We start from the raw sequence: 15,953 nt of genomic DNA, 5'->3' as shown, positions 1-15,953 counted from the left end.
GGCCCACACTACCGTGCTGGGGCCGTAATGCTGAGAGGGCCAAGAGCGGGAGCAGGAAGAGGATGGCATCAGCAAATGCAGCAGGGTCTGTGGCTGTCACCCATGGAGTATTTCCTCTGAACTACGTCTGTCAATTGGCGTGGTGTGATAGGTGCTCAAGAACAGGGTGAGGGCCGATGTGGTTGGAGATGTTCAGACTGCCTTTGTCAGCTGTATAAACGTGTGGCCAAGCCTCTCTGCTGTGCCATTGGAGGATATGTTTGACACCATTGGCCAGACAGAAGTCATGGAAGGACACCATGAATGGAATTGGTGGGCCATTATGGTAGACCAATGTGTGAAGCAGGCCCTCACTGGTGAGAACCTGGGCCAGGGCCACGAGTGTGGCCTCCTTGGTGGTGGCCACCACACGGTCAACATATGGGTATTTGGAGTAGGTGTCAATGATAAGTAACCACACAGACCCCAAAAACGGGCACTCAGAATCAAGATGGGTGCGATACCATGGCTGGTGAGGTACAAGCCAGGGTGCAAATGACTGAGGAGGGGCTTGCCTGGTGACGCGCACACAAAGTGCACCCACGGATGAGCCGGTCAACATCATCATTGATGTCTGGCCAATGCATGTGCGAACGAGCCAAAAATTTCGTGTGGGACATACCCCAGTGCCCACAGTGTAACAAACTGAGCACTTGATGCCACAAATCTGGAGGGATGTCCACCTGATGGGATGAGACTCCATGGCTAACAGAAGGACATCATCGACCATGGAGAGACTGTGGTACAGTGGGTGCCAGGGGCTGAAGTTGGTCCACATCCAACGATTAATAAAGATGGGCTACCAGTGGACCACATAGCGGAGGACCTGCCACAAGACAGGGTCTCGGCATGTAGCCGTGGCAATGTGAGCAGCCATAAGAAGCAGAGCATTCAGCGTGTCCTGGTGGGTGGAATCAATGTGGAAACAGAGGACCATCTGTTCGTCAAACACAGTTTCGGGACCTGCTGGGAGATGTGACAAAGCGTCTGCATTAGCATCATAGGCGGTTGGCTTATACTGGATGGTGTAAGTGTAATTCCATAAAAATAATGCCAGTGCTGGATATGATGAGCCGTCCAGTCTGGAATGTGGGAGTGGAGCCCAAAAAGCATAACTAAGGGTTTATGGTCTGTCAGGAAAGTGAACTTTGCTCCAAAGAGATAGTTGTGAAACTTTTGGACGCCGAACACTATTGCCAGGGCCTCCTTCCAATCTGGGAGTAGTTCTGTTGTGCTGGGGTAAAAATCTTAGAATCGTAAGTGATGGGCTGTTCAGAGCCATTGACATTCTGATGCATGAGGAGGGCCCCAATGCCGTATGCTGATGCATCAGCTGCCACAACCAAGGGGTGGTCCGTAAAGAAGGAAGGAAGGCAAGGGGCAGAGTTAAGCATCACCTTTAAACAGAGAAAAGCCTGGTCACAATCAAAAGGTACCCCTTTGTGACACAAGTGAATTAGGGGTTGAGCTACAGAGGTAGTCTGGGGTAAGAGCTTCAAGTGATAAGTAACCTTGCCCAAAAACACCTGGAGTTCAGATAAGTCCTTGGGATGAGGGGGGCCTTCAATGGCCACAACATTATGACCTGAAGGGCAAATGCCATCTTTGCTAAGCCAGTGGCCTAAGTATTCCACTTCTGGTTGAAAGAAAAACATCACATGTCTAGCTGACAGCGTAAACCTGCAGACTGCTGAGTGTGAAGTAAGGCACTGAGGTTTTGCAAGTGTTCCTGGCGGGAATGACCTGTACCCAAGACGTCATTGACAATTCCTGCAGGGCTGCCTAAGCTGCTCCAGGAACTGCTGGAAAATGGCTGGCACCGAATAGTCACCAAATGGTAGGTGCTTGTACTTGTACAATCAGAAAGGCATGTTGATAATCATGATGATGTTCCAGGAATTGGCATCTGAGGGTAACTGGTGGTATGCCTCAGCCAGGTCAATCTTTGAGAAGTTCTCTCCCTCGGCAAGCTTGGTGAGTTGGTCTTCCTGTCAGGGAATGGGGTAAGTGTCTATGAGGGACTGAGCATTGACAGTAGCGCAATGTCCCCACTCAGCTGAAGGGACCCATTGGGTTTCTGTATGACCACCAAAGGTTTCGCCCAGGCACTACAAGTCACAGGCTCCAGAATGCCAGTAACCTGGAGCCGATACAGTTCCTGCTTGACCGGAAGGGGTGGGGCCCAGAAAAAGTGAGGCTGCACTTCCAGCTGAAGTGTGATGTGTGCCTGAAAATCTGAATCACATCCAAGATCTGTGACAAACAATGACACAGAAGCTGAGCACAGATTGCCCAGGTCCTGAAAAGGAACAGCTGTGGAAACGACCTCAACTTCATCAGAAATTGAGAAGTTAAACAGTTGAAATGCATCCAGGTCAACAATATTCGAAGCCAATGGATAGTAGACGACAAATAGGGTAAGGAGCTGGGGAACGTGTTTGTAAATTGCCTGGACAATGAACTGCCCATGAAGGGGAATTGAACCATCTCTGGAGGTGACCAACTGCCGAGAGGTAGGTGATAACTCAAGAGAACCCAGTCGCATGTATGTTGCCATATTAATCAGGGAGACAGTGGCCCCAGTGTTGACCTGGAAACTGTCATCCTCCGTGAAAAGGCTGAATGTGAGGAAAAGCTAAAAGCTACCGCACCGATGGGTCATCCAGTGGGACAATCGATTGCAGAGCATGTATGGTATCTTGAGGCCCAGGAGGGGCAGGACTGAAGCGAGTCAAGCAACTGCGACAAGCCGATTGGATGTGGCCCTCGTTGTCACACAGCATACACGTTTTTGAGCGGTCGGGACATTCAGCTCGAGAATGTGTGGTAAAGGACTGTGGGCAAGATGGAAGTGGACCGCCCGACCGGCGACTGGAGACGCAGATGCCATAGACACATCAGGCAAAGAGGAGTCCCAACAGAACTGGCCTCTGTTGGCTGGGTCACCACAACTCATGAGGGTGGTTGTGGCATTGGCTGTGAAGGAAAGTGCAGTGGAACTGAAAGGGAGCAGCCCGTGAACAAACAAAATGGAGGAACGGGACAGGAAGGACAAGCATGACGACAGATGACCGAGAAAGACACCAAGAACAACAAGCAATAAGCAACGGGGTCACAAGTGAAAACCTCACAAAATCAACAATGTTCACTGGTACATGGAAGTAAGCCAAGTAAACGTGATGTCTGTAAGCCAGATATTGAGAGACTTAGGCGAATATCGGACTGCTTCATTGAGTGAGAGGCAGGCACTGAAATACATGATACGGTATGTCACTATTGCCGCTACCTTCCCCATTTTTTGCTGCTTGGTGACTTTAATGCAAATCATCCCTTTTGGGGTTCCCCCAGGACCTGTCAGAGAGGTGCCATCTTGGCTGATCGGCTTAACGAACTTAACCTCTCCTGTGCCTTAATACTGGAGCACCCACTTCCCTGTCCAACTCCTCGTGCACCTATTCCCATTTGGACCTATCCTTCTACACTGCCCAGCTTGCCCATCACAGCTTTCTAGGGCTAACTGCCAGCTTTACTCCTCCCTTCCTCCCTGGCGACCTTCAAAGAATGAGATTTCCCAGTGGTGATGACTAGGTCGAATATCCCACATTTGTGGGATATGTTATCCTTACTGGGATATGTTATCCTTACTGCTGAAGAACGTTCCATCCCCCACACTTCCTCTCTACCATGTCATGTCCCAGTCCCTTAATGGACTGAGGCATGCTGCGATGCAATTTGCACATGCAGATGTGCTCTCCACATTTTTTACCCCCACCCTAGTCTGGAAAACTTCATTCATTATAAACACATGCGTGCAAAGAGTCATCTTGTTCTTCAGGATAGCAAAAGAGCTAGCTGGATTTCATTCACTAGTTCTTTTATCAGTACCACACATTGCTCTGTCATGTGGGCCAACATCAGACGGCTCTCTCTCCCCCCCAGGGGGTCCACAACTCTTTTCTGGACACGTGCGTAGCGAGCACGGGACCCCGAGCTAGTGTGGCCCTCCTTCCCTTCCGGGCTGCATACCTTCCCTTTCCGCATCCTTCCCCGTCCCTCATCTTCGCCCCCCCCCCCCCCCCCCCTCGCCGCTGGTTCTTTCCTTCCCTTTCTCCCCCTCTGGGAGTATGGTTTGTGCCTACGTCTGGAGACGGACGCTTGAAACTGTTACAAATTCCTTGCTTTCAACACTTGCAAGTCTTCGTCCTTCCTCTGTCCTTCTCTTTTCGTTCCCTCTTCTCCTTGCCCTTTTCTCCGCTGCAGCGTTTGAGACCCCTCTTCTTTCCTTTCCCTTTCTCTTCTTTCCTCCCTGTGCATGTCTGAAGGCCGACCCACGCACTTCCATGCGTAGCCGGTGACAGGGTAACGCGTAATTCCCCGCCCCGGGTAGACAGGTAGGACACGTACGTACCCCTGGTAACGACCAGGCCCAGGGAGGGGTGATTACCCGAGCTGATACCTTCTGAAAGTGCCGATTGGTCCCTCCGTCCGTTTGTCGGGAGGTGTGACCTGAGGTGTGAACAATCACCTAAGGTGGGAGTGCCCTCAGTGAGGGCCCCCACAAGGGAGGAGCGCGCCATCGGAGACGCCGGTAATCATGGGGGATTCTTCTGCAATGGTTTCCTCACCTTCTACTATGTCTGCTCACAAACGTAAGTTCACTGAGTCTCAGCCACAGACAGATCTTCCATTGTTGCCACAGTTCCTTGTTGTTTCTCGGTCTGACGAAGGTCACGACTTCTCCACGGTCAACCCTTTCATTATTCAGAAAGGTGTCGACGCAATTGCAGGTCCTGTAAAGTCTTGTTCCAGATTACGGAATGGCACCCTGTTGTTAGAAACGGTCAGTGCCCTCCAGGCACAAAAATTGCCGCGTACTTCTCTGCTCCACACCTTCCCTGTCCGGGTGGAACCACACCGTACCTTAAATTCCTCGCGTGGAGTCGTTTATACACGCTCCTTCGATGGATTGTCTGACGAAGAAATTCAGCACTACCTGTCTGACCAGGGCGTAACGGCTGTTCATAGAGTTATGAAAAGGGTTGACACGAACATCATTCCAACCCGCACTGTCTTCTTGACATTTGACAAAGTTCAACTCCCATCGAAAATCAAAGCAGGCTATGAGATAATTTCCGTTCGCCCTTACGTCCCAAACCCTACGCGTTGCTATCGATTTCAGCGGTTTAATCACACCAGCCAGTCCTGTTCCAATCCGGCCAAATGTGTTACGTGTGGCAAGGATGCCCATGAGGGTGCTTGTCCACCTCCATCCCCTCGCTGCATCAACTGTATGGGTGACCACGCTGCTTCCTCTCGAGATTGCCCCGTTTTTAAGGACGAAAAGCTCATCCAGGAAATAAGAGTGAAGGAAAAGGTGTCGACCTTTGCTGCTCGAAAATTATTCGCCAGTCGACAGCCCACCGTGCCTCAGACAGGCAAATACAGCACTGTCCTTGCTTCTCCTCGGCCAACAAAGGAGGCGGCCACGCAGACTTGCGACCTCACGTTTAGTGCCACGGTCGTCAGATCGGCCAGCGCAAAGATCGCCCGTTCAACCTCACCACTTTCGCCTGCCCACTCTATGGCTCACCCTTCGTCGGGTTCTGCTAAATCTCGAGCCCAAAAGTCAGACACCAAGACTTCGAAAAAAGAGCATACTCGTGAAGAGTTTTTACGTACCGCAATTTCACAACCATCGGTTCCTCCTTCATCTAAACATCATACTTCCAAGAAGGCTACAAAGAAACCCAGTTCCTCTCCTTCTCCGCCGAGGCGTGTCCCACCTACAGCGCCACCTGGCGGAAATCGCCCTCAGCCGTCTTCTGTGTCGCCGTGGCGCACTGCTGGTGGCCGGTCAACCGGCCGATCGCTGGTGGCAGGAGCTGCTCCTGAACAACCTATGGATCAGGATCTTCTGCCTTCGGCTGAATGTCATTCCATGCTGTCGGTCGCAAGCTCTGAGCAGTCGTTGAGTTGACAGCACTTGGTCACAATCCTCCATTTTCTGTTCACCCTATGTCTATTATCGACTGGAATATCCACGGCATTCGAGCCAATCAGGATGAATTGTCGATCCTCTTACGATCCTACTCGCCGGTCATCTTCTGTCTTCAGGAAACAAAGCTTCATCCCCATGACCGCTTTGTTCTCCCTCATTTTCAGTCCGTCCGATATGACCTCCCCTCTGTTGAAGGCACTCCAGCCCATGGAGGACTCATGATTCTTCTCCATGATACTCTCCATTATCATCCAATCCCCTTCGACAGTTCCTTCCAAGCTGTCGCCGTCCGTCTTTCCCTTTCCGGATACACGTTCTCTCTTTTTACTGTATACATTCCATCGTCCACACCAATGGCACGAGCTGATCTCCTTCATCTTCTTCGTCAGCTTCCACCCCCCTATTTGCTGGTTGGGGACTTCAATGCCCACCACCCGCTTTGGGGAGCTCCACATCCTTGTCCACGTGGCTCCCTATTGCTAGACGTATTCCACCAAGCGGATCTAGTTTGCCTCAACACTGGGGTCCCCACGTTTTTGTCTGCCTCCACGACAAATTTATCTCATTTGGACCTTGCGATCGGTACTGTTCCGCTCGCTCGGCGCTTCGAATGGTTCGCCCTTGATGATACACACTCGAGTGACCACTTTCCATGTGTCCTTAGACTGCAGCCTCAACTGCCATATATGCGCCCGCGACGCTGGAAGTTTGCCCAAGCTGATTGGACTCTTTTTTCGTCTCTAGCGACATTCGATGACCGTCACTTTCCCAGCGTCGACGATGAGGTCACACATATTACCGACGTTATTCTTACAGCTGCGGAACGTTCAATACCACTCACCTCCGAATTGCCCAGGCGCCCCCCAGTTCCTTGGTGGAACGAGGCATGCTGTGACGCAATACGTGAGCGGCGACGTGCTCTTCGCATTTTCCGTCACCATCCTACTTTGGCCAACTATATCCGCTATAAGCAGCTCCGTGCGTGATGCCGTCGCGTCATCCGCGATAGCAAGAAGGCAAGCTGGAAATTCTTTACTAGCTCATTTAACAACTTCACTCCCTCCTCGGAAGTTTGGAGTCGGCTTAGACGGTTCTCAGGCGCGCCTAGTTTCTCCCCGGTCTCTGGGCTCACTGTTGCGCATGATACCTTAGTGGACCCCGTCGCAATTTCTAACTCATTGGGTCAGCACTTTGCTGAGATTTCAAGCTCTTCAAATTACCCGCCAGCGTTTCTCCCGAAGAAACGTGCAGCGGAAGTGCGATCTCTTGCTTTCTCCTTTCAAAATCACGAAAGCTGCAATACTGTTTTCTCCGTGCGGGAACTCCAACATGCACTCTCTTCTTCTCGCTCCTCCGCCCCAGGACCGGATGGTATCCATGTCCAAATGTTGCTGCATTTATCAACCCATAGTCTGCGTTACCTCCTTCGCCTTTATAATCGAATTTGGACCGACAGTACTTTTACCAGACGATGGCGGGAAGCTATCGTCGTTTCCGTTCCGAAACCTGGAAAGGACAAACATCTCCCCTCTAGCTATCGCCCCATTTCTCTCAAGAGTAGTGTCTGTATGGTTTTGGAGCGTATGGTGAATTACCGGTTAGCTTGGTGGCTGGAATCCCGCAGTCTTTCAACACCTGCCCAATGCGGATTCCGAAAGCATCGTTCTGCAGTTGACCATCTTGTTGCTCTCTCCACTTATATCATGAACAATTTTCTCCAAAAACGCCAAATGGTAGCAATATTTTTTGATCTGGAGAGAGCATACGATACCTGTTGGAGGACAGGCATCCTCCGCACACTGTTCTCTTGGGGCTTTCGAGGCCGGCTGCCCCTTTTTCTTCGCGAATTTATGGCAGAGCGCACATTTAGGGTGCGGGTGAACACTACTCTCTCCCGCACTTTCTCCCAAGAAAACGGGGTACCCCAGGGCTCCGTGCTGAGTGTTGTACTGTTTGCCATCGCTATAAATCCAATTATGGATTGTCTCCTTCCTGATGTCTCGGGCTCCCTCTTTGTGGACGATTGTGCGATCTACTACAGCTCTCAACGGACCAGCCTTCTTGAACGACGTCTTCAAGGATGTCTCGATCGCCTCCACTCTTGGAGCATCGAAACCGGCTTCCGTTTCTCTCCCAGTAAGACCGTTTGTGTTAAGTTTTGGCGACGTAAGGAGTTTCTTCCGCCCTCCTTACATCTAGGTCCTGTCAATCTTCCGTTTTCAGACGTCGCTAAATTCTTGGGTCTTATGTGTGACAGAAAACTGTGCTGGTCCTCCCACGTTTCCTATCTTTCGGCTCGCTGTCTGCGATCGCTTAACACCCTCCGTGTCCTGAATGGTACCTCCTGGGGAGCGGACCGAGTGGTCCTTCTCTGCCTCTATCGCGCCTTAGTGCGCTCGAAATTGGATTATGGAAGCATTGTCTACTCCTCTGCTCGGCCGTCTATTCTTCGGCGTCTCGACTCTATCCACCACCGTGGATTACGTTTAGTGTCTGGAGCTTTTTACACTAGCCCTGTGGAAAGCCTTTATGCTGAGACTGCTGATCCTCCACTGTCCAATCGGCGAGCAGTCCTTCTGAGTCGTTACGCTAGCCATCTGTCTTCCATGCCTGCTAATCCAGCCCATGACCTTTTTTTCGACGCCTGCTTTGATGTAGGGTATGCAGGCCGCTCCTCCTCCCTACTACCCCCGGGAGTCCGCTTCCGTCAGCTGCTCCATTCTCTTTCCTTCTGCTTTCCTAAAACCTTCTTGACAACTTGGGGTACAGCACCGCCTCGGCTCCGTCCCCGGATCTGCCTGCTCCGTGACCTTTGTCGATTTCCCAAGGATGGTACCCCTACACTTGTTTATCGTCGGGCATTTGCTGCTCTATGTGCACAAATGACGGACGCCACATTTATTTACACCAACGGCTCGAAAACATCGTTAGGTGTAGGGAGTGCCTATATTGTTGGCGACACCCCAAATCAATTTCGGCTTCCCGACCAGTGTTCGGTGTATAGTGCGGAGCTTTACGCTGTTCTCCAGGCTGTCCACTACATCCGCCGCCATCGGCGGATACAGTACGTTATCTTCTTCGATTCTCTCAGCTCTCTCCTCAGTCTCCAAGCTCTTTATCCTGTGCACCCTCTGGTCCACCGGATTCAGGACTGTCTGCGCTTGCTCCACCTGGGGGGCGTCTCAGTGGCATTCCTCTGGCTCCCGGGACACGTTGGTATCTGTGGAAATGAGGCGGCCGATATTGCAGCCAAGGCTGCCGTCTCTCTTCCTCGGCCAGCTATTCCATCGATTCCTTTCTGCGATCTACGGAGCGTTTTATGTCGTCGTGTTGTTCATTTATGGCACGCGCATTGGTCAACACTTCCCAATAATAAATTGCGGGAAGTGATAGCTCTTCCTTGCGCTCTGACTTCTTCCTCCCGAACGCGTCGTCGGGAGGAGGTAATTTTACTTGACTCCGGATAGGGCACTGTCTTTTTAGCCATCGACATCTTTTAAGCGGCGATCCTCCCCCACTCTGTCCCCACTGCTCTCAGCTGTGGACGGTAAGACACCTATTAGTTGAATGCCCCTATTTTAATCCGTTACGCGCCCGTCTAAATACTTATTGCCTGATCTGTCTTCGATTTTAGCAGATGACACGCGCTCAGCAGACCGCGTTCTCCAGTTTATTAGTGCCAGTGCAATGACGTCAGTCATTTGAAGCTTTTTTTGGGGACAACCAACCCCTTTCTGTAGTGGATTTTTAAGCCTTCCTTCTGCTTTTAGTTTCTCCAATTTTATGACTTTGTTCCCATTGCTGCTGGTTTTCAATTTCGGTTTTTTTACTGTTTCCTAAGTCACGGGCTGGGCGCTAATGACCATAGCAGTTTTGCGCCCAAAAAAAAAAAAATCTGATGGCTCTCTGGAACAAAGATCCATTCCCAGTTTTCTGGTTTGACAGTAGCTGATGAACTCATTGTGGATGCTGTTGCTATCTTCAACACCTTGGGATGCCATTTTGCAGAAGTTTCCAGCTCTTCCTACCACCACCCTACCTTCCTTCATCAGAAACAAGTTGAGGGGGCTCAGGTGAGACCCTTCCCTTCTCTGAATCATGACTGCTACAAACCTGTCTTCACTATGACAGAGCTAGATCATACTCTCAGCTCATCCTGATCCTCCGCCTCAGGGCCACACACCATCCACATTCAGATGTTGCAGCACCTTTCTCTTGTGGGCAAGTGCTTTCCACTAAAAACATCCCTTCTGGCTACCCCCCCCCCCCCCCCTCCCCATATATCTTACCAGATGCATTTGCAAGGTGATGGAATTTGTATGATTCATGACTGGCTGGTGTGGTGGCTTGAATCTCACAATTTACTGATGGATGCTCAATGTGGATTTAGAGTGTGGCGTTCTGCAGTTGACCATCTCATTACGTTGTCCACCCATTTTATGAATGGTTTTCTGTGAAAATTCTAGACTGGGCTGTGTTTTTTGATTTGGAGAAGGCCTAAAACACCTGCTAGAGAAGTGGTATCCTCTGTACTCATAAAATGTTGGGCTTCCATAGGCACCAACCCTGATTTCTTCAGGTATTTTTACAAGACCGAGTCTTCAAGTTGCATGTGGGTTCTGCCTTGTTGGACATCTTTATCCAGGAAAATGGTGTGCCTCAGGATCCCACCCTGAGTGTCATCCTCTTTCTTATCGCCATTAACCCTGCAATGGCCCGTATCCCGCCAGGCATCTCCGGTTCTCTTTTTGTAGACGACTTTGCCATCTATTGCAGTTCTCCATAGACCTGTCTCACTGAGCAGTGTCTTCAGCACTGTCTTGATAGTCTTTACTACTGGAGCATTGACAATGGCTTACGCTTTTCCCCTGATAAAACCATCTGTATGAATTTCTGGCGGCAAAAATGATTTCTCCCACCATCTCTAACCTTCGTCCTGTTGCTCTTCCATTCATTGAAACTACGAAATTTTTGGGGCTCATGATCAATAGGAAACTCTATTGGTCCTCCCATTTGTCTTACCTGGCAGCCCACAGCTGTATGAGGTTCCCCAATCTCCTACATGTCCTCAATGATACTTCGTGGGGTGCCGATCAAACCACTCTCCTCAGTTTGTTGCAGACCCTTGTCCATTCGAAACTCGACTATGGGTGCTTTGTTTAGGAGTTTGCACACCCATCCCTCTTATGCTGTCTCAACACTATCCACCATCATGGCATCTGTTTGGCCAAGGACACCTTTTACACCAGCCCAGTTTAGGGTCTGTATGCTGACACTGCTGAACTACAACTGTCCTACTGTCATTACTTTCTCCTCGGCAATTACGCATGCCATTTGTCTGCCAAGCATGGCCACTCTGCCTATGCATCCTTCTTCGATGATACCTTTGATCATCAGTACGGGACTCGTCCCCTTCTGTTACCTCCTGGAGTCCACTTTCGCCACATGCTATGGCGATTTAACTTCACACTACCGGCAACTTTCCTGGTAGGTATGAACTGTTAATCACCTTTCCTTTGCAAAGTGGCCCATGTTAATCTTGGCCTTCCTTCATTTCCAAAGAACACTACTCCAGCCTTGATCTGTTGCCTTCAGTTTCATGACCTTTGAATGGAATGTCGCTATAGTACTTTTGTATACACTGATGGGTCTGACTAATCGTGGGGTCAGGTATGCCTTCATCATTGGCACCCGTGTCTTTTGATATCGGCTGCCGGCACACTCCTCAGTATTTACAGCCAAACTTTTCGCCTTGTATCAGGCCACGGAGTACATAGGGGACACAGCCTTCACAATTGTGTCCCTCGCTCAGACTCACTCACTGCCTTCCAAAGTCTATGTGCACTGTACACTGCTCATCTCTTAGTGCAGCAGTTCCAGGTAAACTGTCACTTGATCACTATTGGTGGAAGCAGTGTCATGTTCCTGTGGGTCCCTGGTCATGTCAGTCTGCCAGGAAACAAGGCTGCTGATGCTGCTGCCAAGGTTGCAGTCCTTGTACCTCAGCCTGCAATTACCTATATTCTTTCCAATGATCTCTGTATTGCCACCTGTCAGGAGGTGCTGTCCCTTTGGCATCGCCAGTGTTCCTCCCTTCACAAGAATAAGCTTTTGCTTATTAAGCCTCTGCCAGTGCCTTGAATGGCCGCCTCCCACCAGGTGGAGATTATTTTAATTGGGCTGCATATTGGGCACTGCCTTTTTAGCCATTGTCATTTGCTAAGTGGAGCTACCCCACCACTTTGTACTCATCACCCCCAAATTTTAACTGTCCACCACGTCCTGCTGGAATGCCCTTTTTAACAATTTATATTCCAGCCTGGGTTTGCCATCTGATTTGTCAGCCATTTTAGAGAATGATGCGAGAGCTGTCAACTGCGTTTTACTTTTCATCCGCCGAAGCACTATGGCGAAGGCCAATTAATTTTTAGATTTTTAGTTTCGGACCTCCATTTCTGTATTTTTTGCCCTGTTTCCATGTGCCTGGTTTTAGCTGTCTCCTATTCTGCCAATTGGGACAGATGTGAAGTTGTTTAACTCCTCTCTGTGTTCATGGTCCATAGTCTTGACTTGGGTGCGTATGACCCCAGTTGTTTTTTGTGTCCGAAAGCCAAATGAAACAAACAAATCAAAACTGCTTGGTGAGTAGATTTTTTCCTATCCAATTACATTATGTTGTAAAAATGGATTATTTTTTGTTGTTATACTAATTCAATTTAATTTTTATCTTACAGAAAGTTTGATATGAAACATAGCATAGTCAGGAATTATTGGTGATACAGAAAAAATACTCATTGAGATAGAATGTAGAGTAAATGTAATTTCTTACTAAACACTAAACTTATCTTAACATCTTGTTCTCTTGATTTATCTCTGGTGCCAGTGCCTTGCTCATAAAATATTTCCCATCAGGACTTTCACTACAGTCTGTTCCCAGACCAATCTGTTTGTGTTCCTGCCTCACCTCTTTACAGGGAGTCCAGCGGGGAACTCCCTTGCCCCGTCTACCACCCACACTCGTGGTCATACATCTCACCTATTGTGGATGATCTATGCACAAGGAGAGAAATGTGCTGAGTTTGTCACAAATATAAGAACCTCATTGCTACAAAGAAGACGCATGATAATGTTGGGCAAGTGCAACAGATTTCCAGTGAAAGCAACCTAGAAACAGTGCTGATACACTTTCAGGTTCTCACTAATATGAGACCCACTCTGTAAGGTGTGAGTTGAGCACTGCAAGCTACGCTGGTGATGTCCTAGATTCCAATGATGTTGCACTCAGAGGAAAAATTGATACTGTAACAACAGCAAAAATATGACAACTCTCATCCCCATGGAGGAGATAGCAATGCCATCCAGGAGGCATAGACCTGGAAGAAAAATACAGGAAATGGCCAGGACATCATTAGGGAGGAACGGTGTGGTGGAATGGTGCAGGCAGAAAAACATGAGAATGAAGGAATGAAGTGACACAAGACAGAGACAAGTTAGAACAAGTAATTATAAGGCAAATAATCACAGAACATGGGAAAACAATTGTGCAGAGTCATCTGCAACCCAAAGGAAATGTGAAGAATGTGTTTTGAACACAGAGCAAAACCATTCGACCACTGTCAAGAAGCACTTGAACACAGAGATGAATTCTACCTAATGAAACACAAGACACTGGTAAGAAGTTTCCAGAGACAAAAAAGTAATTAAAAAAAGCCAAAAAGAGATATGTTCCTGAATAGCCAAAATGAATAGTCTTTAATTGCGACACAGATTGCTCAAGCCAACATGCAGCAAATGAAACAGCTCTCTGGTGAAGGCAAGGTAGAGAATGCCCTGATCCACTAAAAGATGTCGCTAATACAAAAACTATTCTTTAAGCTTTCACTTGAGCCCTCTGTCTGTAATAAGTCACAAACACTCCTGTAGGCACCTACAGTGTAGGTTGGACTGGCAATGCCAATATTGTGGACTGCATTCTTATTAATATAGTCATGGCACTCAGAAGCAGATAGTTGATATCGAGTCTGGAACTTTGAATGGCAAGTGAGCCACTGTGAATTGACCTACAAAGTCTGTGGAATGGAGAAATGCTGTAAAGCCCAGTGTCACATGGCTCAAATGTGGAAACTATGCAGTGGCTGTCATGGGAAAGATGAGCTGCACTGAGTGTGAGTTTCAGTTTCAGCCCTGTTAGCATGCCAGCAACTGAAAGCCCTCCATTGTGGGGCATAAGGTGGGATTGTGAAGCACCAGCCAGATGCTACACCACACATTTCAACCTCATTCCTGTTATGTCTCCTTCTCCATCCTGTTGCCATACTCATCATCTTTCCTTTCTGACTCACCTCAACAAAGAATCCTCCTGAGAAGTACCCCACCTCATCTGCCACTCATTCTCCTGGCTACTTGTACCCATCTGTAAGTAAAGAAAGGCGTGTTACATTGTATGCATGTGATGTGGCAATTTTAATGTAGAACAATGAAAATATAGTAATTGGTAAGCATTTTTGCTATTGCTTTCTGTGGGCTCTCTCTGAGAAAAATTCATGATAATTTGAAATTATGGGTGAAGTTTTTTGGAAGTCACTAAGTGCTCTCATTGTCAAATATCAGATGAATATAATGTCGGTATATGCCTGCAATGAGTGAAGCTGCATACACAGGCATAGACACAGTTCCTAACTGTTAAACTTGCCACAGTGTGTTAACCATGTAACATAAGATTATATGTTTTAAGTAGCAGATTATTACAGCATTTTAAATTTTGATCAGCAATTATGTGAAGTGTTGACAATGAAAGTTTATTTTCCCCTGATTGTCTTCAGATAGCAGCCTGCAACTTCACTGAGTTCCAGGAAGACAGGGTTTTATTAATGTTCACTGTTGTACATAGTTGAGTAGATTAGATGCTCAGTTATTCACTGATTAGTAGGCACTCTACAAGACTGAAATAATTGATTCTGTTCTTTATCATGCCATGTTGAAACACTATTAGTTAATCAATTATTTGTTTTACTTTTGCAGATTGAGTTTTTTATATTAACTCAAAATGTTTTCTGTCAATCAGGTACAATTCAAAGCGATCTATCTCCTATTGCTGAGGAGAGTGAAAGTGGAAAGAGCACCGGTACAACTGATGGAGCCATGGTATGTTTCGCCAGTAGCAGAAAGTTTGATTTTGTGGCCTGTAATTAACACCACACTACTTCCTGGCCTCCTATCAGGTGCTCACAAAGATCATTACATTTGGGCTTTTAGCCATTACAATACTTCCTCCTCTTCTGTACTACCATGCACTCTACACACTTACAAACATCACAACTTCTTTTCCAATGGAAACTGAAATGCTAACTCAAGTCTAAATTATCTGCTGAATGATCCAAAACATTTCTCAAAGACCAATCATATACTGGCTCTTAATTTAAAACAAGTAACTCTCTTTAATAATTAATGTCAAGTTGTGTGTCATTGGTTAGTATGCAGAATCTTAATGACAGCTCAACTTCATCTTTGTTCTCCTGTGTAATGGTAGTTGTCACGGTGCTCACAGATTTAGGGGGAATCCACAATGCTGAACCAGAATGAAACAGCAAGGAATCAACCCAATGAGAGATATCATCAGTATGGAGTAAACCACTCAAATCATCATGTACTGTGAAGAATGACAAAGCAACTATTGTTATCTCACCCTGCAGAAATCCTACATCAATCTGCACCAGTTCTCATGTGCAGCACAGAAAGCTCCTAAAGTGTATAAAAGTTTAAAGCCACCATTTGAACTAAAAAGACTTTATGGTGGTGACCACTATTCATCAGTACTATAGACATGGTGAGGTAAACAATTTACCAAATCAATAGGTCTACTTCTACTACTCCTACTCCTACTACTCCTACTACTCCTACTACTCCTACTACTCCT

This window comes from Schistocerca nitens, chromosome 5 (genome assembly GCF_023898315.1).
Source record: "Schistocerca nitens isolate TAMUIC-IGC-003100 chromosome 5, iqSchNite1.1, whole genome shotgun sequence".
Taxonomy (NCBI): domain Eukaryota; kingdom Metazoa; phylum Arthropoda; class Insecta; order Orthoptera; family Acrididae; genus Schistocerca; species Schistocerca nitens.
Note: the sequence above shows the minus strand (reverse complement) of the source record.